General features: G+C 45.6%; 1 protein-coding gene across 3 annotated transcripts in view; it reads left to right on the top strand.

The window, feature by feature from the left end:
• The window catches only part of KCNJ15 (potassium inwardly rectifying channel subfamily J member 15), a 45,469-nt gene that overhangs the window by 1,759 nt on the left and 16,270 nt on the right, over positions 1-27,440 (top strand). The window contains exon 1 of one of the 3 annotated variants that reach the window (XM_058661625.1): positions 25,632-25,721. The exons of the other annotated variants lie outside the window; for them this stretch is intronic. The gene's annotated coding sequence lies outside the window, so the exon portion shown is untranslated. Of the gene's footprint in view, positions 1-25,631; positions 25,722-27,440 lie in introns of those variants that run through there. 3 annotated transcript variants of the gene reach the window in all.

The following is a 27,440-nucleotide window of genomic DNA, read 5'->3' as shown; positions in this document are numbered from 1 at the left end:
GCATGTTCTCACTTGGGCTGGGAGAGTTTAACCATGTCGCCAACTGTTCCAGTCTGAGGTCAGAGCAGTCATTTCTTCTCTGAGTTCATAAAGGTGTCAGTAGTCCGGGGGCTTTAGAGAAACAGGCTTAGTGGGAGTTTGTGATTCTGGTTGCTTAAGGAAAACACATTTCAAAGAAGCCCTCCTTCTCTCTTACCACACCTTCCTGCCACCAACGGTTGTGGTCATTTCACAGAAAGTGCGATTCCTCCTGCTTCCTCTCCTCGCACGTCTAATTAGGGCAGCCAGCTGCATTTGGGGGCGAAGGAGAGCACGAGACCCCAGGATTAACGTGCCAGCACTCACAGCCAACAAAAGCAGGTTTTTTTGGCTCCTTTGCCTTGGGCTGAACACGCCCTCCCTCTGCTTTTGAATTAAGAAAATCTTAAAAGGGCTGTGCTTGTGTGTTTGCACACACGCGTGTGTGTGTGCGTGTGTGTAACAATGCCAAATGACAACAGAGTGCTTGCGACAAGAAAAGCCATCAATGTATGGTTGCAGGTACCCAACGGAGAGGCAAGTTTTCCTGTGTTAATCAGTACACTTGGTATAGTTGAACTGACCCTGTCCCTCCTCCCTCATCTCTGTGAAAGTGAGAGAAGTCCCTTCACGTCTGTGGCTGCCCAGCCCTGGGCTTTGTAGAAAATGCATCTGTGGAATGGAATCTTAGAAGCCACAAGTCCAGGGAAGGCAGCAGACACGAGGGTAGCAGAGCTGAGGCTCAGCATTCCTTGCAAATGTGGGTTTAGGGCGTGGAGGCATCCCGGATCCTCTGTGTCTGCCTTGGCTTCTGCGCCAACACTTCTCTCTTCATATAGTCCACCCTGCTCACATGGGATAGATCCGACGTCTCCCAGGGTGTTGTTTAAAGTCCTCATTCCCATGAAAAGAACTCTGCTTCTAGACTAGTTGAGACAGTGCTTCGAGCATTCAATGTGAGCTTTCAGTTTGCTGGGGAAACTTGGCTGTTTTTTAACAGGCAGTTCCGAGAGACAAAGCAAACGTGCATTGCTACTGAAGTCCCTCTCTTACTCTCGCTGTGGTCTCCCAGGAGAGGCCTTGGGAGGGGCTGGTCAGGGTTGGGTGCTGCCAAAGCAAAGCCACAAGGTAAGTCCAGAACAGGTGGGCCCTCTTTAAGGTCCTGGGGCCCCAGAAACAGGTCTGACCTGACACAGTGGGCCCTTGGCTGCCGCTCAGGCTGGCTCCCTTGTGCCAGTTTTAAAGAGAGAGAAAAGGGCTGTGAGACCCTAAGAAACCTCCAGGCAAAAGTGCCTGGGAATTCCCAAATCTCCACTACACTAAAACATCATAAAGAGCCTGCTCCCTGCATTTACATGGAGAATTGCAGGCTTAGAGTGAAGAGAGAATAATTAATCACCACCAAGTAAAGGTTCGGAGGGAGTTCTATATATTGTATGTTCTTTTATCTTTACTGCTTTAAGATCAAAGGAGAAAAGTAAGAACATGTCAATTATTTCTAAAAGGCAATTTAGGACAGTGGAGCCTGCCAGATGTTGCAGCCTCTGCAAGGCCCACTCAGAATGAATGCAGGCTGAGGTCAGGGATCCCGCCTGCTGTGATCCATATCACAGATCCTGCCTCGTTCCCCGGGCTTTGGGATCAAACACAGCCATGCTCTTGTCGTCAGATGAGAGTTCCATGAGGAGTCTGTTCACCTATGAGCCCTTTGGTGGGCACCTTGCAGTAATTGAGATCCACAGACCTGTGGTTACCACAGCCCACACTAGGACTTCACACCCAGTTCAATTCCACAAGACACTCTCTACTTCCTTCTGAAGTATAATGCCACTGTGTGATACTCTAGTTATTTTCACCATGATCAGAAGACAAATCAGGATCACTCAATCACGCCTGCAGGTGTTGGAGGAGAACTAAGAGAAGAGCATGGCTTAGATTTTCAGCACAAAAGTGCACAGGTGCCAGCCACCTGATCTGCCTCCAGGAGGAAGCTATGAACTGGAGGAGTGTATCCATGCTCTCTACCCACGGGAGGAAAAAGGGAAGCTCTGGAAAGAATTAGCAACAGAACAGACAAAGTTTTCTTTGGCTCTTCCCCATGACCCTGCGGCTCAACTTTGGAGCAGTGTAGAGGAGCGGTGGTCTGAGTTAAATAAAGCAGGTGCTACATCCCCTAGTCGGCAGGCAAAAGTCACAGGGGCAGCACTGGTTTTTCACTCCCTTCTTAAGGGTGGGAGTTCAAGTTGAAGATCCATGTGCCTAAAATTGCAGCCACCAGGAGCAACGAGAGCCAGTGTCGGGTGGCAGAGGGAGCACAGCTGTGGGGTGTCCCAGAGTGTCCCAAAGACTCAGCTTGGGTCTCACCCCATTCCTGGTTCTGCATGAGCTGGCCCGCTGTCAGGCTGATGACTGGCCATATTCTTGCATGTTTGCTCCAGAGACATGAATCTGGCGACTATGAAATTGGAAAGAAAATGAACATAGGTGTGTGACCGTCCAATTCAGGCACTGAGGTTTTAGTGGGGTTGTGGGGGTGGAACTCTGCAAAGTAGGACTGATAAGCACATGCCTTGTCTTACATAAGAGAGTATTGTTTCTGGAATGAATGGTTGAGTTAATTTGTGTACTAATTTAAGCTGCTGGCTGCCTTGTCTCTCTGAGGATTGATCAGCAGAAATGACCCTACCTCCCCCGACTCAGTGGAACATGGATCTGGCTGCTTTCTGGAATCCTTCTCACTTTGTCAATGTGTTGCCGTGAAAAGCGCAGAACCTGACTGACTGAACCTCCCCATCCTATCCAGGTTGCAGGGTGCCATGCTGGTGGAGCTGCTTTTTCTAATAGCCGGGTAGTAGGTGGGCACTGAAATTTGTGATGCATTTTTTTTCTACTTGGAAAACCAACAGTGTACAATTCAAATAATGCCATGTTGACTGGGATCCTAGAAACTCGAAAGACATTGGCTGTGCTGGTAACACTCGTGCATGTGCCTCCTTTAGAGACTTGACGGTTTGCCCCATCCACAGGTCTGTGTGTCGGCAGAGAGAGCATTGTTTCCAATTTCTGATAGCAGTTAACAGTATCATTTTTCTGTCTGAATACTTGCAAAGCTGGTGCCCATCAGGCAAGATAACACCCCCACTCCGTGCTGTTTACATTTGAAAATATTTGCAGATTAATATCTTTCTCTCTCCTAGTCTTCCCTGCCAAAGAACACAAGGTTGACTCCCTGAATCTTGCTTGTCTTATTCCCTAAATTTTCCTTTCCTATTTCCTCCTACCTCTTCGCAACAAGTTACGAAAATTACCTTTCATTTGGGAAAGTCATGAGGTGTGGCATCATTACTAGTCTTCCAATAGACTTTCTCTCCATCAGATTGGTTCGGAGTGAAAGGAAGTAAATAAACCAGGGGCTCCTGGCTGCCCTGTTTGCAACATGTTCTAGAAGCTAAGGAAGGAGAACCCCACCCTGCCATCTGTATCTTTTCACAAGCCTGTGGAAATAATTTAGAAACAGATAGTGAGATGCAGCACACACAGAATTCTCTACACCAGGGACTTCCATACCCAAGGCAACGTGGGCATGCTCCCGTGGTGAAACTGTAGGTACAACGGCACTCTCTCAAGGCCAGTGTCTACAATGTAACAGAGCTTCTTTTTCAATGTTTGTTCCACAAAGTTCTAATTTATAATTTTTCCTAAGGTTCGTGTTACAGACTAGGTGTTTCCTCAAACTGGCCCCTGAACATTAGTTACCAAAAGTGTTATATAGAAATGGTGACATTTGAATGTCACTCCTGAACAAAAGGTTTGCATGGAGTATCCCATGACTCAAGTCTGGTGAACAGAAATGCTGTGATAATTGGTTTCCACAATCACTCAGGGTTCCAGCACCTGGACCCTGTGGAGATAAAACTGTTCCAATGCTGGATCTGTGCTCTCTGGGGGTCTGAGGCAAGGGGTGATGCCCCCAGCCAGCAGGTAGGAGAGGAGGGCCCTTAGACACAATCAAGCTCGATAGCAGAGCAGTCTTTACCTTGGGAGGTTGTGCTGGGGAGACACTGGTGTATACGTGTTAGTCTTGGTAGAAGTGAGGTCAGCACTTGGAGATGTGCTGTGCTTTTGTCATATCCCTTAGTAGAACTCCACAGAGATCGAGAACATATCAGAACTCCAACAAGTTCTACCAGGCAGCATTCTTCGTCTTTCTGAGTTCTGTATCCATTGTGGACCATATTTTGTCTGCACCTCCTTCCAGCCTGACAGCTCTGAGTAACCTAGCTCTCTGTCATGGTGTGACTGTGGTTGGTGTGGGTCGGTCCTGCATCATGTGGTCCCTGGAAGATCTAGTGCGATGTCATGAGCCTCTTGGCTGTTTGTTGTTCCTTCGGGCCCTGAGTTGCCTCTGTAGGTGTCTGGCCAGCCTTGGAGAATTCAAAGCATGGCTGCTCCCTGTCAAATCCTGTTCCCACCCCCAATTTCCCCCCCAAAAAATACTTGTCTCTTTGTTTGTTTATGCTCCCTTTACTTCTGAAAAGACTTCAATGAATTTAACCACACACGTGCACACACATTCTAAATACAACATGAATTGAAGCAGATATATAAAAAGTACTTCAACCAGGTGACTTGATTAATCATTTATTTTTATCTATTTTATCTATTTTTATATTACCTGTATGTAATACAGATAATATGATATATAGTATCTATATGATATGTGATGCATGATATATATAGTATCTATATGATCTATTTTTCTATATCCATCTATTTTCATCTATTTTTAAGCCTCACAATTAGATGTCTAGTGAGCCAAAGGCCCTTGTTTGTTACTTCAAAATTAAAGATAGGTCTAAAATATGTGTTGTATTGGAACCTGGGTATCCATTAAGTACTTGTCAAGTCTGCTTTAACCTGCACATTTTTTAAAGTTTGTTTTGAATGACAATGTCTGTTCCTTGTCAGAGATACTGCCATCATCTCTTTCTGTCTGTACAATTTAATTGTCCATTTTGGGCTCACCTTCCCTTGGCTAACACCAGCACAAGGGAATCACACCTGGTTCTCTCTGTCCGGACGAGGGACCCCCTCTGTATTCCCTCCCTGTTCCTGCGAAGAGCTAGCTCATCCCACTGGATCCTGGCCTGCTTGTTTGTCTTCTTGCCCTTTAGGAACACAAAATCACAAGCACCATAATTTTCTCCAGTCCTTCCACTGTTTTCCCATTGGTTGGTCCAAGAAATAATTCCTCAGCAAGTACTTATCAAATCACACACATTGATATGAAAGGAATTATTTTTCTTATCACTTCATCTTCCTTGTACAATGAACTGACATCTATTGGATCCTGCAAACATACATCACAGATCTTTTTATCTTAAATATTTCAAAACTATGAGGATAGTCCAAAAGGTCATAGAAAATGGAATTAACAGAATTAAAGGGTAAATTTATTCCAATGCCAAAATACTGCAAAATCCGTGCCTTTTTTTCATAGTAAGCATTTCCTGTGAATTTTCTGAAGACTTCTCATACATGTATCTGAAAAGTGTTAGCAGTTAGTTTTTCTTTTTTTTTTTTTAAAGATTTATTGATTTTATTACAGCCAGATATACAGAGAGGAGGAGAGACAGAGAGGAAGATCTTCCATCCGATGTTTCACTCCCCAAGTGAGCCGCAACAGGCCGATGCGCGCTGATCCGAAGCCGGGAACCTGGAACCTCTTCCGGGTCTCCTACGCAGGTGCAGTGTCCCAATGCATTGGGCCGTCCTCAACTGCCTTCCCAGGCCACAAGCAGGGAGCTGGATGGGAAGTGGAGCTTCCGGGATTAGAACCGGCGCCCATATGGGATCCTGGGGCATGTAAGGCGAGGACTTTAGTGGCTAGGCCACGCCGCTGGGCCCTAGCTGTTAGTTTTTCTTCCTGGATGAAAGTTGCGAAGTATTAGACTGGCTGTGACAGTCATGTAAGTCATGAAAGTGGGAGACATCTTTCCTGAGCAACAAAAGGGGGAATCATGTGCCTACAGTAGAGTAACTATGCAACTGTGACAAAGTAGGACATATGTACAATGTTTTGAGAATAAGGAAACAAGAAACTGAAATCAGAAAGAAACTGTGGAACTAGTAAGGGTCGTGATACAGTGTATCCAGGAGACAGCCAGTCAGCCCTAGCTCAGTCTCCATCAGAGGCGGTGTTTAGGTGCATGGCAACCAAGACCATTAACGCCCAGTGTGTTTTAATGTCTAAACTTGACAGAGAATTTTCTAAGACTTTCCCATTTTAAAGATGAAATTCTATAGGACTAAAACTTGAGAGTCCTCTTCTCTCTGTGATTACAATCAAACACCCTTCAGTCTCCTGAAAGCAAGCCATCGCAAGCCAGGAAAACAGATGCACACTGGTGCCCCAGCAGATGGCAGGGAGGCAGTAGCTACACAGTGACTGAGATTTCTGGAGGACAGTGATGATCGTGGTGAGGATAGTACGCATGGCTGACACTGTGGAATGCTTGCTTAGACATCGATCTAAGTACTCCTTAAACCCCACTTAAGATGGCTTCATGATTAACTTCCACAAAGATTAGCCAACACAGGTACAGAGGTTAAGTAGCTTGTTTGTGATCAGAACCTTCAGAAGGGCTTGACACTGGCCTTGGAAGTAAAGTCATTGGTTTCTGAGGCCACATCCTTCCAGGTCTGCCAGGAGAGGTGAGATTCCAGGGAATGCTGGTTGAGAGTGTTTGGCAAGCAAAGAGGAGCCGTGGAAGATTTTGCATGTCAGAGTTCTGAGCTACACTTCAGATATACTAGTGATGGGCCAAGTGATTGGCCTGAAAGCAACTTCGAATAGCTGGATCAAAGAAATGGAGACCAAGACTACAACAGTGACCCCACCAAGGGCCAAGGGAGACACACATGTGCTAGGTGTAGTCAGCAGGTAGAACCTCTGGAGCTCAAAGGAAAAAGAAGGGCGGGGGGGGACGTGAAGAAGTTCAAAGTTAGAGAACAGGAAAACATCATTGTTAGGAACCAAAGCACAGGAGTAACTAGTCAGGAACTCAGCTTCAGACAAGTCAGTAGTTGACATTTTTCTAGGCAAGGGGCCCCGAGGGCATTGGAAAGAGGGTTGGGAAGATGCCGCAGTGGGCAGCAGTGAATGTTCTGGGGCTGTGAGTAGCCATAAGGGTGAGGAGAAGGTTCCAAAGAGAATGTGGGAAATAAAAGAGGCCAGTAAAATGACTGAGGGGAACGTGATTAGGAAAGCAGAAAAGCAGAGAAATCCACCACACAGTAAGAGAATGAAGTTCCATAGCAGAGGACAGACCAAAGAGCCTTCTACCTTAGTAGCAACCAGAACAAGAAACTCCAAAGATGGGGTTCAGAGACTCCCCACACAGAGAAGGGGAGATGGAAGATCTTAGCAAGTATGGAGTTGAAGGACAAACAGGTGGAGAGCCTGAAGATGCCAACAAGAACAGATGGTGGAGGAGGGCTTAGCAGCTCAATCAAATCACATTCCTGAAGCAGTCAGGGGCCTTGCGGGGTCATGGCTGGGCTGCCCAAGCTCACTCCTTGGAGGCATGCAGCGTGGCTGCCTGTCAGGGTGTCAGTGGTGAACGCTTTTCACCATCTCTTGCTCTAAGCATGCCTCACCTCCCTCTGCCCTTCCTTAGAGTCAATTCAGTTCATGTACAAGGTGACACCATGCATTAATTAGGACCAACGTGCAAGGCTTCAGCAGATGGTGATGTGGTACCTGAAATCACGCAGACTGTGACAGCCATTGGTCACACACAGGAAGACACCTGAGCTTACCAGGCTGGAGAGAGCTTCTTCTTGTAGCTTCCCAAGCAGCACTGAAGGAGCTGCAAGCCCATTCTTGAATGTGTTTCCAATGAAAAGCGAAAGATAAGGCAGTGTCCAAATTTGCTAATCACCACAATGATTAAAGCAAGACATTTCAAGTTTATTCTTTCCTAAGCTCAGCAACCTCTTGAATACAAGCAGGATCCAACAAAGAGAGTGATGAGAGAGAGAATGAGGAACTCCTGCAGTGCAGTGCCAACTCCATCACTGTCAGTGCTGCCTGGGGACTCATTCAGGTTGAAATGTGTGATGCTGGCACTATTCGTGCTAGGCCTGTGAATTGCCCTATGTTAGTAGTGTGAAAAATTTGTAAATACATTTTTTAACAATCACAGCCTCCATTTTCCTAGCCAAAGTCATGCATTTGGAAAACTTCCAGAATGGGGGTTTACTTGCACTGTGCCCATCCCCCAACTGTGCAAGTAATACATGTGAATGAAAATTGTAGAAGATAATTTTTAAAATATGAGTAAAATACATTGAGTGCATTTTAAAAAGAAGTGATTTAATTATTCTTTGTTTCAGTTACAGATTCCGTAAAATAGCAAAGCCAGTTTACAAAATTGCCAGCCTCATTCAACAGTTTCAAAGCAATCCAGCCACTAGAGTGCAGGGAAACATGTTGCATGTAAACTATAAAGTGCTACAAAATGCATTGTGCTTTGAAAAGTAGTTGTTTCTGAAAGACTACTCAAAGCCCTCTGGAACAAAGACAGGAAAGAGCAGGAAAGGCACTGTCTGGTCAGGGGGTCGCTCTGATAAGCAACAGCCTGGGCTTCGGCAAAGCAGTGCTGGCGTTCCAACATTCCCGGACATGCAAAGTCCAGATGTGCCAACGCCTGGTCACAGTCCCCTGGGGATCAGCCCGATGCCCTCAGTTTCTCAGCACGTTGGGTGCATGGGAAGTGACAGCATAAGTGGTCACTCCTCTCTTCACCCAGGTTCCCATTTCCCCAAGACCCTTGGCTGCCCCTGTCCCAAACAGGCTGGACACAAGCCTTTTCCGGATGCAGCTGTTGGAACAAAGGTTCAAGCTGGAGGCTGGTGTTTACAAGATGGGTGATCCTCTCCCAATTATTTACCGTTTTCATTTCTCACATGTCATACTGGGAGAGATACCCATCAGTGCGATAATGGGGAAGATCAAGGACATGGTTTTCATTGCAAACGTTGAGGAAACTCCTCTGACTTCTGCTGCATGAATCAAGAGGGAACAAGCATTTGCCAAATGAGCAAAACGGAGTCCTATTTTCTCCCTGAGGGTCCAATTCCCTTTTTAATATAGTTTTGCATTTAAAAACAAATAACCAAACTAAAAAGCACGTACTTTACAAAGAAACCCCCAAAATTTAGAGTGAAGGGTGTTAACAAGCTTCATGAGATCTTCAAGCAGCTTGTTCACATTTTAGCTTATAACAGATTCTACCCCGGTTTGATGATGCAAACGTGGGATGAAATGGGAAAGAACAGGGTTTGTTTCTAGAAGCTGCCATTTCTAATGCGAATAGGATCAGCAGTTCTCCTTAAGGTTTTTTCATGAGGTTGTTTTCTGTCAAGAACACCAAGAGAGGTAGCAGTTTTTCTGAGTTTTTAAGAAGAGAGTGACAAAGAGAAAGAGCATAAGCTTGGCGTGCAAGGGAGGCCTGCCCTGGAATGCGGGTGGGTCTAGGAAAAAGCTGAGACTTCAGTGGAAAACATACATGGGTGTGTGGGAAGCCCAGTAAACTATAAATTGACTGCATACTGCTCAAGCTGGTGTGGAGAGAAACCACAGACTCCCTGAAACCACAAGGTGTCCCCGGAGTCAGGGATGTTTGTAATTATCAGCAATCTTAGCAGAATCTCTTGAATCTGGTCCTGGCAAAACACCTGCCATTGTACCCTAGCACTCTGTGGGATTTCCCGCTCCTCATTTAGGCTGCCCACTGCCCGACCTGGGGTCTATCCACGCCCCTTCTCTTCAACAAGAGATGCTGCTCTATTGCTCCTGTCTGCCTCCACCCCTCAGGCCTCACTGCCTTTGCCAGCACAGTTCCATTTCCTGGCAGGTCATTCTTTCCTTTTCCTGCTAGAATTGAATTATCCCTCCTTCAAGGCCCTTGGAAGCCTGGCAAGGCTCAGCTTTCCATCCTTGTAGAGATCAGCCACGTTTGCTCTTCCTGGAGTTTGTCTTCTCCAGCTTGAACAAGTCCTGGATAGTGTCTCTGCGGCCAAGAACTAAGGGGGAAGTGTATCCCACTTGCGGCTGTTGGGTGTTGGTGCTTCCAACTTCACTAGCCAGGAGACAGTCTCTTGGTGGTCAGACTGAACTTGGCACTGAACTGAGCAAGAACCAAAGCAGCTGGTACTAAGTCCTCCCGAGCATCTAAACCCGATGCGTTCAGCTCCCAGTGCATGGCAAGATGTCTCTTTTTCATCCTGACAAGGACAGTGAAGGTCAGGGAGATCAAGATCAAGAACGAGTCTCTTGCTTGGAGTCAAGGCCTCATTACCTCTCAGGGGCATCTCCATGCATCGTCAGGAGGACACAACGTGTAGGCAGGCTTTCGCACAAGCTTCCAGACTTTCTGTTAATGCCCCCAACACCAGATCTTAACCATGAGATCTGAGACTTGAACCCAAATCTGGCTCTGGCCCTACCCCCTTTTCTACTTCAGCCCTCTGCTTCTTGATCACCAAGATGTCAGTCCTAAATTGAACATGAGATACTGTTAAATGAATCTGTGATCATCCCAAGTTTTCATTGCCAGGGGAACATACCAAACCCTGCATCTTGAAACCAAGGAGAGTCTTTATGCTAAAGACCACGGTAAAACTTTATTCCTTACTCTTTGCTTTATATGAAAAGACTATAAAAGTTTAAACACACATTAATATTTAAGGAAATGTATAATTATTGGTCACCTGGGTCCAACATAATTCCACACACGCCACAGGCATCAGGAGGAGTTCAATGTGATTGCTCCGATTGCCAAGGGCATGTCTGAGCGACTGCATGCTTAACTACCCTGGTACAGACAAGTCCCTCTGGACACCAAGAAGTGCTACCGTAGCTGGGTCTCAGCTTCACGGCTTTTTCCGAAGACAAAGCCAGGCTGCTCATCTTCAAAGAAACCTGTACTGGAGGGATGGTTGGGCTTGTTTAGATCAGCTCGGATTTGGAACGTGGTCCGTCTCTCAGCACTTGTGTCGCTTCATAGCCATGTTCCAAGCCTTTCCCCTATAAGAGATGAAGAAACTGACATCCAGAGAGACCTGTGACCCACCTGAGGGATTGTAGCTCACAGAAGAGTGGGTCTCCCAACAGCTCCAGGCCTTCTCCCGTTCTAGGCTCATGCCCAAGAGAAAAAAAGAGAAAACCAAACTCAGGCGGCAATGAGAGAATTCAAGCAGCTTCTACCTTGGAAAGAGAAAAGACAGTATGGAAAGACATCCTAGAGAAGTCCATGAACGTTCAGAAGGGTTTAAAAGGCCCATAAGTATGTGCCACTTGCATGCGCCAGTTGAAACAATAGTGTTATTTTAAAACTTGGACTGCTGTGACGTGCCCCTAGCCCCGCCCCAAGCCTGTCATTGCCAAGCTGGCCCCCAGACAGCCAAAGTCAAGAGTGTCTTCCTCTCCGGAAGCAGCGACCTGGAAGTCGCGCTGCACCCTTCAAATCCGCCTCTGCTGTGGCTGTCCCAGAGTTTCCGCCCACTTCCTGCGTCAAAGGTCAGCTGGGAGCTTCTGTCCCAAGGAAGAAATCGACTGTACAAGCACATGCGGAATTCTACTGCGAGAAGACCCCTCGCGTCCATCCCCTGTCACAACAGACTAGCGTGTCCCCGTGTACCAGGAACTATCATCCACCATGAGAGACTGTTTCCGAAACGAATGGAAAACCAGCCAACACCCATGACCCGCATCCTCAATCTATGCCATGAGAGGTTGCACCGGCCCCATGGCAGCTTTAAGAGCTCCTCAAGTGACTGGGCCTACCATAACCATTTTCTCCTCCAAGGTTCCACAGCCCCTAAGAGGGAAGGGAAATTCAAGCATGAGCGTCCAGTGTCTCCAGGACCCCTGAGGAGTAGAAGGCACTGCGCAGGCTCCCAGACCCGCCTAAGAATTCTTTTTTTTTTTTTTAACCACAAAAACAAAAATGTCCTGTAGGAAAGCTGTAGCTCAGATTCTGTCCTCAGAGATGGGTGAGACACGCTCCGAAGTGGGACAGAGGCCCCTTCCCCCTGGGGGCAGTGCAGAGTCCGACCTCCTCCGTTTCTGTCCCAGGAGCAGGGGCCCTGCAGGTATAGGCTGCACACAGCCCTTTTCCATCAGCGCCCGGCTCTGCCATCCCTTCCTCAGATCTCTGGGATCACCAGCAGAGCTTGGGCCCCAGCACTTGAACCCCAGGCAAGCCCTTCCCCAGGTGCTGCTGGCTGGCTAACAAGGCTGGGCAGAAGGGAGGGGGCAGCAACACCTGAACCACAAAGGGAATTTCTGGAAGGTTCCACCAGAGTGACTCCTCTTTTTTTTTTTTTTTTTTTTTTTTTTTTTTAAAGATTTATTCATTTTATTACAGCCAGATATACACAGAGGAGAGACAGAGAGGAAGATCTTCCGTCCGATGATTCACTCCCCAAGTGAGCCGCAACGGGCGATGCGCGCCGATCCGATGCCGGGAACCTGGAACCTCTTCCGGGTCTCCCACGCGGGTGCAGTGTCCCAATGCATTGGGCCGTCCTCGACTGCTTTCCCAGGCCACAAGCAGGGAGCTGGATGGGAAGTGGAGCTGCCGGGATTAGAACCGGCGCCCATATGGGATCCCGGGGCTTTCAAGGCGAGGACTCTAGCCGCTAGGCCACGCCGCCGGGCCCCAGAGTGACTCCTCTTGATCCAAGCATAGTTTCCTAAACTGATCTACAGAAAGCCATTTTTTGTGGAAACATGAACTTAAAAGGTAAGAGTATTTTGGTGCAAGAACTAGGCAGTTTAAAAGAAGTTCACAGAAAATGCATACTATGAAAACTATACAAAGTTAAACATCTGTTTGTTTTTTAAAGATTTATTTGTCTGAGAGAGGAAGGCAAAACAGAGAGAGGAGAGACCTCCCAGCCACCGATTCACTCCCACCGTGGATTTGGCAGCCAGTGCCAAAAGGCAGGGGGCAGGAGCTTCTTCTGGGTCTCCCACGTGGATGCAGATGCCCAAGCCATTAGACCAGCTTTCTCTGCTTTCCCAGGCCGGTATTAGCAGGAAGGGATGAATTGGCAGAGTTGGAACAGCCAGGACTAGAAATGGTGCCCATACGGGCTATTGCCACTGCAGACAGTGGCTTTACCTAACAATGCCAACCCCAAAGTAACATCTTTTCATTCATTTTCATGAATATTCTGAAGTCCTCTTCTAGAGTGCTCTAAGTTAACCTTAGCTGTGGTTCATAAATCATATTTAAAGAGGCTTATTTCCTATCTCTAGCTATGACCATCATCTATGCCTTTAGATACTTCATTTGTCTAAGCATTCATGAAACCATCTTCCAAGCTGACAAATACTAGAAACTGTTCACCTCTAGTTTCTAGGCACATTTCATTGCATTATTAATGGTCTGTTGATTACTCTATTCAGTTACACACATCACCGGAGGCATCTCCCATTAGAGTTTAAGTTTTATATTTTCTATTTTAAAATGAAGATGGTCCCCCAAACAGCCAGTTTTGTGTGCACAGACCTGGCACCCAAGTCTGTGAGCATAAAACGGCAGTACCCTGGACATCAGTAGTTAGCAGTCACTGTCCATGTTAAAGTAGTCCATTCACTTGCAGGAGCTCACGTGTGCTCTGACAGTCGCCATTCACCATGCTGGAAAAGAACTTTGAGGTCATTTCGTCCAAGCCTCTCATTTTACAGATGAGGAAAGCAGCAGTAATTGATAGCTAGTGCTATTAAATTATAGCTCTCCTAAGACAGGATAACAGAGTCAGTAGACTGCTTAATGTGTCCAATTGCTGTATAGATCCCATGTGCTGAGTCTGCTTTGACCTTGAGCATTGGTTTTCTGTGGTTTTCCATGTTTATGTTTCTAATGTGGCATTTGTAATCCAGAGACCCAGGAATTTTTACCACTAAGGCCTTTGCTTAATCCCTGCCTTGGGCTGTCCACCTCTCCTGTACTAAGCCAGAATTTCAAGCACCAACAAAGTCATGCACAGGTAACCAAAGATGCAAGTTCATGCTCCTCTTCACAACTGGGTCATTTCTCTACCTCTCGTGGTTCCTCCTGTGTGAAACTGAAGGGCTGGCCCAGGTTGATTCCACATCCTTCATCCTGTTCCTCTTACCCGAATACTGGATTATCATTTCCTTAACCGAGATCACGTTTCTTCAATTGTTATCACTATACCTCCAATATTTTCTGTGAGTCTGTCATCTGCCTTTCTCTTCTCTAAATATAGAATAAAAGCTTCTGAGAGTAGGCAGCACCTCATCTGTGATACTGTCCCATATCAAGGATAGTAGGTGATGAGTAAACACATGTGTTGTGTGCGTACCTTCCCCCTTGCCCTCCACACCTAGAGGAACCTTCCAAACAGCATCAATACCTTCTTGCTTCCCACATTGTAAACATTTATTTATTTGCCTATTTGTATTTATTTGAAAGACAGACACATACACACACCCACACCTACACATACACACACATGCCTGCACTCAGAAGCTGAAAGAGGGGAAGATCTTCCATGTGTTAGTTTACTTTCCCAAATGCCCACAGATCCCAATCAGGGCCAGAATGATACCAGGTCTCACATATGCCTGACGGGAACCCAGCAACCAGAGCCATCCCCAGCTACCTACCAGGGTGTACACAAGCAGGAAGCTGGACTCACAGGTGGGTCTGGAACCTGATTCCGGGGACTTTCCTGTAAGATTTAGGTGCTGCAAGGAACATGTGAACTACCATTCCAAATGTCTGCCACTCACCAAATTTTGACTTCTGAATCATCCTGTTTCTTGAAATCACATCTTCTTAATTGTTTTGTCTGGAAAACTAACATAGTGCCAGGTGCTTCTTCTCTGGTTCCTTGGCTGGAAAATCCTGTCCAATTTCTTTCATTTTGGTCAATCCCTAAGATTCTGCTTTCTGCTACTCTCTTATTTTAGTGTTTTTCTTCCTTGCAGCTCTCATTGACTCCTCTATGGTCCTCTTCTGATCCCCACTGCAGCGACTCCAACATCTTCAACTCCGGCTCCATATTTCCTCCTTGGAGATGGATGTCTCCAGGTGAATCTTCAGAGCCAACCTCACTCTGCCTCCCTCAATGCCTGTTGCATTTCACGTGGGACTTGCTCTTTATGTCAGCAGCAGGACCAGAGTCCATCATCATTTGTTCTCAACCGTCACCATTTCACAGTTAACATGTGTGCAATTTATACTTAATGCTAAAATAACTTGGCAGCCAACCCAAGTTCATGTACAGCATCACTGAGACAAAGGCAAAATCAATAACCTCCTGTACAATCTCGCTGTGACCCCTTTGCTTCTCAGTGTGTCTTGCCTTATGCTGTTGTCATCTTTATGCCTGTTGAAAGAACAATCTACTCAGTTTGACCTCTGTCTTGTTATACCATTCATTGTTAGTAATCTCTCAACTTTGTAGAAGCAAATGGGGACATTCTTCAAACTTAGCCAGACTTAGGCTCTTACTCATCTGCCTCCCCACCAGGAAATTCTGCTTTGACTGGTCTGTGTTATGAATCTCCCCAAGGGATTCTCATGTGCAGCCACAGTTGAGAACCACTGATAACTGACGGACACAGTGACTTGATTAAACAGGCGTACTGCAGTATGGTTTACCTCCACATACTTTTGCCTGGAAAATTCCCCTTGTCCACAAACCTCTTTTTTTTTTAAGTCTTACTTGTACAAGAAACAGGATTCTTCCAGTTGAAAGGAATCAATCCATTTCCTGGGGGGAAAAAATCTATAGTCCATCTGTATATGTCAATTCATTCACGTGAGCCGACAGGTCCTGTATTGGGCATGGACAACACACAGAGGAATGAAGCCAGGCCCCTGTAAATCAGCAGGTTACTCTCTCGTGGGGGAAGACACATGTTGGGAATATCAAAATCTACTTAAGAAGTATAGAAGGGTCTGTGGGATACAGGTGATGCAGCAGAAGTCGTTCTGCTTGTGACATGTGATCTCTTCTATCAGATGGTGCACTTTTGAGAACGGGACTATGCCAACACTCACTTTTATGTATGAGGGAAATTGAGAATGTTCATGGGGGAAGAAAAAACAACTAAAACGCACACTTGTTTAGAAGCAAGAAATGTCTTGAAATCTGCATGTAGCTTTCCCATACTACTCAGTTCACACAAGATTAATGAAGACCTTTCATATTTCAAAAATTCTAATACTGCAAAATGTTTGCTGGATCAATGCGTGAATGAGTGGGTGATTTGTTGATAACTGGGAGTCACTAGGGAGCAATGAAAATTCCAAGGAACCAGCGTTGCAGTTCAGTGCCTCAGTCAGTGCAAGGGGAATCCGACAAGAGTCGGAAGACCCAGATCATAACTTTCAGTCCTAAATGATGAGTGTGTTTTACAACTTTCCTCAACTGCCTGCTCCATTATCCATTTCAGTGAAATAGAAGTAGCACCTCAAACTAGGTCCTGCTGCTTATGACTGAGAAGCAATGATCTGTCCCTAGCAGCATGGAATGCACTTGATCTTGATAAACGAACCCCAGAGATGCAATGTGACAGTTTGATGACTGATTAGCACACTGGAGTGTGAGATTAGGAGAAACACCTGGCCACTCGATGGACCAAGGAATTGTCCTCTCTTCCTCTCTGACCTTGCTGTGACTTTCAAGTTCCATCTCTGGCCCTCTCACAGGTGTTGTTGTTGAAGCCAGCACAGTCACCACTTGCATGTAGACAAAGACCTTGCCATGTCTAAATGTAAATTTTGTGTATGTAATTTGGCTGGGCAAGTGCCTGAAGGGAATGAGAAAGTGGTGTTCATGTAAAATAATTGCAGTTCTCCAATGAAAATCTGTAGCCATTCAGGCAGCAACAAGTGTGGTAATAGGCCCTTACAAGGAGATCACTCCCAGGGACAAAGGTAATATCTGGACCCCCATTCCCTCTTGAAGAATACTAGTGAGCCACAACCTAAGAGTCCTCCACCAAGAAAGTTTAAAGGCTTAGTTCAGCTTCCAAAAGCATCTGAGTCATAAAAGATAAAAGGAAGTACTTCTTAACCAGGAAGATTTCAAAATAATGGAAACTTACTTCCTATTGAAATCAGGCACTGATTATGTCTGAATCACTGTGAAAAAGCAACTTGGAAAACTTCACATGTAATGAAAGTGCACAGAAACTGCACACATGTGTTTGGACCAGGTCTGTAGCATTCATTCATTCATTCTTTAGTGTATGGGCTCATTATTAATCCATTTATTGATTCATTTGTTGATTCACTTATAGAGCCAGGAGTCATTAAAACATTTTTGCAGCAGCACCTGGGTCTGGGACTGTACTCCTGAGAATATAAAGGTGGTTGGAGCCTACATTGGGAAGGGCAGACGCATAATGAAAGTGATGTGCACCAGCATAGTGATGTTTCACTAACAGGAATAGATGTGCAGTGAGGAGGAGGACCACTGGAGAGAAACCTGGGGCTAGTATGAACTTGAAGACAGCAGAACGAGTGGGAACCAAGGCAGGTAAAAAGAATGAGGCTGCCTGGGATGTGCAAGGAGGGGAAGGCTGCTTGTCATGGCTGAAGTATAGATAGTGGAAAGGGAATATTCAGAGATATGAACAACAAGGTAGCCAGGAGTTAGATCCTAGAAGAGCTTAGGCAGAAGGAAAGCAGTTTAGAGGTTCTTGTAGAACAATGGTGGGACAGTGAGGGTTGGCTCATGAATGCAACAAAGGCAGGTACGATGACTTTTTTGAAAAAATATTTATTTTTTATGGGAAAGTCAGATTTACAGAGAGAAGAAGTGGCAGAGAGGAAGATCTTCCATCTGCTGATTCATTCTCCAAATAGCCACCATGTGTGGAGCTGAGCTAATCCAAAACCAGGAGCCGGGAGCCTCTTTTGGGTCTCCTATGTGGGTTCAAGGTTCCAAGGCTTTTGGCCATTCTTAACTGTTTTCCTAGGCCACAAGCAAGGAGCTGGAAGGGAAGTGGTGCACCCAAAACATGAACTGATGCCCATAAGGGATCCCAGCTCATGCAAGGCAAGGACTTTAGCCACTAGGTTACCATGCTGGGCCCACTGACTTGGACAAATGCTTCTATTTGAAAGGTTGTATATGCACAGCAGACAGTATGACCATGCAAGGAGGGCACAGACAGAGTGTAAAGTGGAGGCTGGTTCTACGGGGGTCTACAAGGGACTCTGAGGGGCTTCCTCACCCAGAGGACCATGGGAGGATATAAGAACAGGCTGTGAAAACAGAAATTATTCAGGGGATTAGCCCAAGTGTTTCTGGGTCATAAAAGAAGTAGGATCTAGAGGTGGATGTTGGCCTCTGGCTTAGGTAACCTTGAGGGGTACTTGTAGGAGTAAATAATTCAGGAACAGAGGCAGGACAGGATGAGGGCTGCTGGTATCACCTTTGATGACTCAGCACAAGGCACTTCCAAGAAATGCTGACTCTATGGCTGGGTTTGGGACCTGGAATCCTCATTCCCTTTCTTTCCACTCATTTGTGTGCACATTCAACAAAGATTAAGGCCAGCTACAGTGTGGACATTGGCAGGCACCCAATAAGACCCTGTGGCTTACATTCCCAGGAGAGGTGTATGCATGTGACAGACCAAGGGTCGACTTTTGAGTCAGACCAGGATCCAGTATTGTCAAACAGCTGACTAGTTAGGTGACAGTTATGTGAATATAGGCAAGCTCTTTTTACAGGAGCCTCCATGTATGTGTTGTTATCAGAGTGATTTTGAAATTCAGACTTAAAGTATGTGGACTACAGATATGGGGCTGATCACATGTACATTCCCACAAATAGCAGTTGTTAGCCTGATGATTGCTATAATCAGATATATGAAAGTACACAAACAATTCTACTACAGTCAGATAAGTATTCTGGGAGGCAGAGCACAGAGAAGCCAGATTAAAAAGCACTGGCTAGGAACACAGGTAGGAAAAAACATCTGCCTACCAGGGGCTCGCGCTATCAAAAGATTTGAGGGAGCAGGCAACGAAAGGAGAAAGGCTTCCAAGAGCTGCTCTGCATGTTAAAAAGCATCACTCAACCACAAGAGGACCAACACGCTTGAACAAGTGAGTCACTCAGCATGGGTTGGGCAGGTGGCAGACTGGGGAGTAACTGGAGCCAAGGCACTGGCAGGTGACACCAACTCCTGAAGGATCTTCCATGCCATGACAAGTTCAGGAGCAGTGGCACTGAACGTAGATCAAAGGGGCTCCTGACCTGGGCAGCAGAGTGTATGGGAGCCATCACTAGGCTGATCTATGGAGAATGCTGTAGAGGAAAGATGACTTAAGATACAGACCACAGGGCCAGCACAGTAACCTAGCTGCTGAAGTCCTCGCCTTGCACGAGCCAGAATTCCATATGGGTGCCAGTTGTAATCCCAGTGGCCCTGCTTACTATCCAGCTCCCTGCTTGTGGCCTGGGAAAGTAATGGAGGATAACCCATGTGGGAGACCCAGATGATCTGGGCTCCTGGCTTTGGATCAGCGCAGCTGCAACAATTGCTGCCACTTGGGGAATGAATCAGCAGATGGAAGATCTTCCTCTCTGCGGCTTCTTCTCTCTGTAAATCTGTCTTTCCAATAAAAACAAATAAATCTTACAAAGAAAAAGATGCAGGCCACTATCGTGAGTGTGTTGGAGCTACCAATGAAAGATAGTTTGTGGCTGTAAGTGAGGTAGAGGCAATGGGAAGGGAGGTGGGGACACCTTTAAAGCATATCAAGGTAAATGAGGAGTGCTGGGTGGTGGGTATCTATGCAAAGCTGTATTTCATCTAGGATACCTCTAACCAATTAGCTAGAGCGACCACAGGCTAACCCTAACCACAGCCTGTTCATTTAGCAGTGAAGAGAGGGATTGGATGCATACACAAGGTTTGGGATTCATGGATAATAAAGATGGCTCCAGATACCACGGGAAGGGATGAAGTACTGTGTGGTCAATAATAAGATGGTCTTGGAGTATAAGGTCTGGGAGAAAATACCATTTGAAGGATTATCAGGAAAGAAGGATTATCTAGAAATGGAGCAGAGAAGTTGGGGACTGAGAGAGGATGGCAGGAATGGCCTGGAACGTTTGGAAATAATGTCAGATGAATGAAGTGTGTCCACTACTTAGGTTAGTCGTGGCTCTAACCAAGTAAAGCGGTGGACAGAAGTCACTAACACACCTAGGAAAGCAGTGGGAAATGGCCCAAGTAGTTAGGCCCATGTTACCCGTGTGGAGGACATGGTTTCTGTTCCAAGACCCTGGCCTGGATCCAGCCTCAGCCATTGTGGTCATTTGGGCAATGAATCAATAAATGGAAAATCTTGCTCTCTTTCTCTCTTTGCAGTTTCCATTTGAATAAATACATCAATATTTTTAAATAGTATTGATCACTGGGGAGAGCTAGGGGAGGTCACACAAAACAAATGTGAGGCTTTAGAGTTGCCGAGGTATTGCAGCCAGGGTCCTATTTCCAATTTTAGCTGCTTAACAGTAGGTCACATATCTGAACATATGGCTGAAGACAGATCTAAGGAAGAAAGTGGGAAATGACAGGGACCAGCTCCTGGTCACAGGTCAAGTGAATGGTCTTCCATGTGCCTTGCATTCTTTTTCTGGTCTTGACATATACTCTTCAATGTGGGTGTGATGGGAAGACTGAGTCCCAGTGGGCTGCCTTACAATTCTGTGGACGATGGACTGAACTTGGAAGGAATCAGCTCTCCGACTCAACCAAATAGTGGAACAAGAATTGAGAAAGTGAATCTGAATCCAGCCCCTGGCTTTCATTCACAGGAGGGATGCCTTTCTCTCTTACGTTCTAAGGGTAGTTTTGTTAGTATCATTTACGGGGCCTTTGTCTTGTGGTCCTGATGAAGAACTCTGGATGCCAGAGGCAGAGGGCCACTCCAAGAGCGAACTCTAGGCCTCAAACTCAACGGTACTGTGAGCTTGTTACAAATGTAGTCAGACCTTGGCCCAGGCCCTCTGAATAAGAATTTGTCTTTGAAAAGATCCCCAGGGAATATATATGCACAATGAAGTTTAATAAGCATTGATCTGAACCAATGAAGTCAACTCAGTTGTTTCCTCAGGAATCCCTTGGGACAATGTGTGTGTTATGTAATTTTTTTGTCCTGTACTAATATATTACATACATTTTAAAGAATTATTCATTTATTTATTTGATAGAGCAACAGAAAAAGAGGGAGAGGCAGAGAGATCTTCTGTCTACTGGCTCAGTCCCCAAATGCCCACGGTAGCCAGGGCAGAGTCAGCAACCACAAATGTAGCTGTAGGGTTCCCATGTGTTTAGTGGAGACTTAAGTCCTTCAGTTATCATTTGCTTTTTCCCAGGTGCATTAGCAGGGAGGTGGACCAGAAGCAGAGTAGACAGGATCTGAAATAGGCCCTCTGATAGGGCATGTGGGTGTCCCAAGCACTGGCTCAATCTGTTGCACCACAATGCTTGTCCATGTGATGAGCACTTAAAGATATGCACAGAATATAAAGGAAGATATGAAGCAGGAAATATATTAGAATAATTATGTTATTCTGCTACTTGTTCCACTCAGATTGTATCTAATTCAGAGATAGTAGGTAGAAGGAAAGAATTTAGAAACATTTGGGTGCAGTAGTCAGTGTGCTTAAAACCACATGGGAAACAAAACATAGAAAGTCCTTGATCAGGCCCAGCTGAGTATGTTTATGTCCATGGCTTGCTTGCTTTTTAAAAGGATTTATTTATTCCTGCTAGAAAGACAGATCTGTAAGGAAAAGGAATATTTTCCATCTGCTGCTTGACTACGCTGTTTCACTCCCTAAACAGCTCCAAAGGCTGGAGCTGAGTTGATCTGAAGGCAGGAGCCAGGACTTCCTTTGGGTCTGCTTCATGGGTTCAGAGTCTCAAGGCTTTGGCCATCCTCCACTGCTTTCCCAGGCCACAAGCAGGGAGCTGGAAGGGAAGTAGAGCAGGCAGGACATGAACCAGTACCCCAATATGGGATCCCAGCGCTACAAGACAGAGGATTAGCCACTTGAGCCATGGAATTGCTGCATGCCCTTGGCTTTTATCATTTTAGTCAATTAGAGAAATGCACAGCTAATTTTCTCTTGAAGATGTAGTAGGCTGTTCTCTACTCTGTAAAGCCAAATATAGGAAATCTAAATTTTTTAAATCCAGCATTCAAATTAGGGAAGCATTCAAATCTCCCAAGCTTCAGTGAACCTAGCTGTAGACTGCATGCCTTCAAGTCAGTTACAGGGGTCACTAGTTCTAGAACATTCTGCATCTCTGCCTGTGCCATTCCTCCCCCAAACTTGGAGTTCATAGCATATTCCAGGCTTTGTGTTTAGCAGTAAGGATTAAATGATGAATTAAATACTCAGTCCTTCAGAGCCTCTTCCAGGGAAAGGGCAGTTTCCAGAAGGGATCATTACAGCAATGAAGTGTGTGTGTTGTCATGAGGTTTGGACAACATACACAAAGTTTATGGGAAGAAAACAGTAGCTGGAGAAGGTGAGGTGTGAGCTGGAGGGGGTGGCCTATGCTTTGGGCCTTGAAGGATGAGTAGAAGTTTACCACGCACAGGGCAGAAACGTAATATGGTGCGAAAGGACTTGCCCAAACAAAAGCACTGGGCAAGGAATCTGCTTTCTCAGCAACCAAACCCTTGGGTGAAGTGCAAACTCTTCAGTCGATTAAATAAAGCCTTAAATCAACATGAAATAATAGCCCTGATCACTTAATGAAAAGTTGGTTCTTGGATTTGTGCAATCAAAACATCTCTCACAGCAAGTGATTTCATAGAACTGGCCGCGGCCATGTGTGGAAAATTTCTCAGGAAAACACAGTGAGTAGTTCTCCTTTAGAGTAAAATCTGGAATGCCTGAGAAGGATCTGTGCCGGGGAAATCACATTTTCAGATTAGCTACATATAAATGGAAAGTCTGGTGGCAAACCGTGTCTGGTTCTGTTTCCCTTTCGGAGATAAGTGTTGGTGGCTTCACAGTCCCTTTTCATGCTTCTCTCGCCTACAGAGAGAGGCAGCAAGGGGACATTGGATATTTAGCCAAATCTATTGACTGTTTGCAAACATGCTCAGCTGTTGGATGTGAGTTTTAAAGACTGCCTGACACTCTAGTTTGTCAATATTTTATAAATATAATACTATTTCTGTAACACTCCTGATCCAGGCTGCTCCAAATGTTTGGATATAATGACTAAACAGAGAACATGCTTACATATCATTCTGTTATACATTTCTTATGAATTCTTAGAAATGTTTATATTCATTATTCACTGCTGGGGCACAGGAGATGAAGAAATACTTTATAAAAAATGGTTATCCACTGTCAAATCACTGTCCCCAAACTCCACTCCGCCAAAGCAAAGCACCAATGCAAAGTAAATCCCTTTCATCAGATGCCACCTAAAAAGTTACTCATTTGTACATATTTGTCAGTATAAAATGCTGATGTATCTCCCCAAATCTTGGCAATCTGAAAGGTGAAAAAGATGTCCTGGGTGCATTTGTACTCCTTGGACTGGTGCCTTGCGCTTCTGCCCCAGTAGTTCCTACTGTGCCCATGTCAAGACTGGCTGGGTTCTCCAACTGCTTTGGCTGTGTGAGAGAGATACATCCACTTCCATGATCTGAATTCCTTTTGGAGACCTAAATGCTCAGGGAATCCCTCTTGCCCAACTTGTTTTATTGAAAGTCAGGCCCATCAGTTCCCCAAACCCCAACCTGAACCATGCTGTCACTCCGAATCAGGATTATGCTCAAAAGTGAGCTCCACGCTGATGTCCCAATAAGGAACAGCCTGAAGGTTCGGTACCACGTGCAATCCTAAAAGGATGGGGAACATCCAGTACCCTCTAAATCAACAAAAAGAAATCCTTGGGAAACAAGAAGACCACTTTGTGTCCATATCAAGAAGCCAGCAGTCACTTTGAAGACAGGGTCTCCCTCACCACTTCTGCCCCAGCTTCCAACTTTGGGACACCTGTGGCTTAGAATGTGCAGCTCAGACAGCCTCATTCCTTCCAAGTGTCTGGAACGTCTACAGCCCCATGTCTGCGATTTCAGCTTTGCTGAGTGAGAGCACCCATCAAACAGACTTGAACCATCTATGCCTGTGTTCTCCAGATTGCATCATAAATGATCCAATCCAATCTTTCCCAAGACTCTCCCTGTGTTTCTAGTGATCCTAGGATGAAGATTTCAGGAACCACCAGGACCCCCATGGTGGGATCCTGTCCTCAGCTCCTACCAGCCTTGTCATCTCCTTCACCTCATCACTGCCTTCTTCTTGCTGGCCCTTGCAAATTCCCTGTGACCCCATGTCCTAAACACTCACTGATCTCTCTGTCCACTTGGCAGTCTGTCTAGCACTTCCCATTTGTCACACTTGCAGCTTAACATCACTTTCTCAAGGGATCCCTGCTGGACCCCAGACTAGGGTGTGTTCTATGCTACATGTTCTAACCTCCTTCCCATCCTTGGCTGTCTCCTGAGATGTCCCTGTGAGTATCTTCACATCCCTTATTGAGTGTTGTGTTATGCCTCACTCTCCTGTTACAGTACAAACTTCACAAAAGCAAGGGCCACAGCCAGCTTAGCACTGCTGGATCTGCCTGGCGCTGCATAATGTCTAACACACAGCAGGCACCAACAATCCTGGCACACACACCAACGTGCAGTGTCAGAACGCTTTTTCACTTCCCTAATGGTCTTTTCATTGAGGCTCATTTAGGTGGTGAGGGTTTTTGCTGATTCATGAGAACTTCAGATAATTAGAACATTCACCTACTATTCATTTGTGGTTCATGCGATTTTGCCCAGTGAGTTGTAGTCTATGTGTTCGATTTATTGCTGCAAATATTGTTAGTAGCTGACTCTTACACAGTGCTCAGTATGAACAGGCAGAATTTTATGGTGCTTTGTGTATTTCAACCTGACACAACCCCAGGATACGTAGTAGTTCTTGCCATTCTGTGGTTGAGAAAACCAAGTCTCAAAGGGGTTAAGGAAGTTGTCTAAAGCTAGTATTAACAGAAGTGGCGTCTTGCGTTTTTAATCTTTACACTACGCTGCCTCTCAAGCAGTATTTCATTTTTTTTTTTTTTTTAAGTACAGAGGAGGTAATGTTCAACCTGGCTTTTGAAGGACAGGTGGGAGTTTCCTGAGAAAGGGGAAGAACGGAGCACCCTCAGGAAGGAATCGGCTGCCTCCAGACCCAGAGCCACAAGGCCAAGAGCTGTCTGGGAGAGGCAGGGACGCACCCAAGTTCTACCCCAAAGGGAGCCCAGAGCAAGGGGACACCAGAGCCGGGGCTCAAGAGAGGATTTCTGCTTCCCAAAGGTGCCCAGATGGTTTCAGCTGTGGGCGACTCTGAGGCTTTCTGAAGGGGAGTATTTGTCTGAATTAGCCCTCTGTAGATGAGTAAGCGCTTCCCGGTGAGAGTCGCTTTCCTGGTGACAGTTCTGATGAAACTGTGGTCACACGAAGTCGTGTGTGACTGAGTTGCGTATCGATTCTAACAGTCCACTTTGAGGAGTCCGTGAAGTCCCACAGAACAAGGCTCAGAAGACCAAGCATTGCGTATGTATCCGAGTTATTTTCTGCTGTTTCCTGCTTTGATTCTGTGTGAGTCTGCTCCGTGACTGGTGGGGTAGAGGGCGTAGGAATGGAGCTGCTCTTTCTCCTCCGTGTTTGTGTACTCCCATGTGAGGCTTTGCAACTCTCTGAGCGCAAGCACTCATGTCCTTTGGAGAACATGCTAACAGGGATTCTGATGGTTAAGGATCCAGGCTTTTTGTATCAAAGAAATCACATGTGACATGATGAACAGTTTAAAAATGCCAGCAATGTGTCTATGGAGCAAATCAGTCCAAAAGAATTAGAATATTTGGCCTGAGGTCCAGGACATGATCAGAAGTCCTCTTTGAGCAATCAGAAGCTGGTGCCCAAGACTGAGAGACCCTGGAGCCTGGGAACTCGGGAGGCTTATGCCTTTGAGTGAGGGGAAGGGGCCGGGTTCTTTGCAGTTATCTCTAACTAAAGGTTCTGTTTTCTGCACTCCAAATGTGGGCAACAAACAGCAGTTGTAGAAGCTGCCCTTGCAACATGGTCCTAGTGGGAATCTGATATTGCTTCACCATGCTGTCATCTTTTCAGAGGTTCTGAAATAGCACTTTTACTCACCACATCTCGAAAGCAATAGCTCTTGCTTAATAGTTGAAAAGAAGCACTTGGCGGGGGAAGGGTAGTCGATGGAGAGAATGTTTATTTTTCAGTGTTGTAGGGAGAATATTTTAACGTTATGGTGTCTTTGGCAATCTTATTTCTTTTATTTTTATCTGTTTATGTGACGTAGAATGAAAAGCAATCATGTATGTCACCCATCCACCAGAAACGGTGCAAAACACAAAAATGGCCAACAAGCCCCAAGCCAATTATTGAAATTGAGAGTAGCTTACGAGAGTGGCTGAAACCTCTGTTACACCACGTGTGAGAAGGCTCTATCCTCACCCACTATAGCGCAGACTGGACATACTGGGGAATTCTGGATTGCTAATCTTAGAAAATGCCGTCTCCACGTCAAGCCTTGTTTTTAAGGTTTGTGGCCTTTTGAGCTACTCTTGAGCATACATTTATTCTTTCCTAAGGATGCCAGAAATCATAAGTAAAAATGTGTGAAATTCATTTGATGTAAAATATTTTTTAAAAATACATGCATGTTTCTCAAAAGAACAGATACAAATAGCTAATAAATATATGAAAAGATGCTCAGGCTCCCTAGCCATCAGAGAGATACAAATGAAAACCACCTTGAGGTACCACCTAACTCCTGTGAGACTGGCCTACATTCAGAATTCGAAAAACAACACATGCTGGCGTGGATGTGGGGAGAAAGGTACCCTCCTTCACTGCTGGTGGGAGTGTAGGCTAGTACAATCATTGTGGAAATCCATATGGAGAGTGCTTGGAAAATTGCAAATAAACCTGCCATATGACCCAGCAATCCCGCTCTAAGGAATATACCCAACATAAGTGAAATCTGCATACGAGAAGGGGATCTGTAATCCTATATTCACAGCAGCACAATCCACAATAGCAATGTCATGGAAACAAACCAGATGTGCGTCTAAGGAAGAATGGTTAAAAAAATTGTGGTACATCTATTCAATGGAATATTATTCAGCTGTCAAGAAGAACGATATTTTTCTATTCAAAACCAGGTGGTCCCAACTAGAAACTATTATGCTCAGCGAAATGAGTCAATCACAAAAGAATAAATACCATATATTCTCTCTCATA

This window comes from Ochotona princeps, chromosome 3 (assembly GCF_030435755.1).
Source record: "Ochotona princeps isolate mOchPri1 chromosome 3, mOchPri1.hap1, whole genome shotgun sequence".
Classification (NCBI taxonomy): domain Eukaryota; kingdom Metazoa; phylum Chordata; class Mammalia; order Lagomorpha; family Ochotonidae; genus Ochotona; species Ochotona princeps.
Note: the sequence above shows the minus strand (reverse complement) of the source record. Positions and strands in the feature narration are given on the sequence as shown.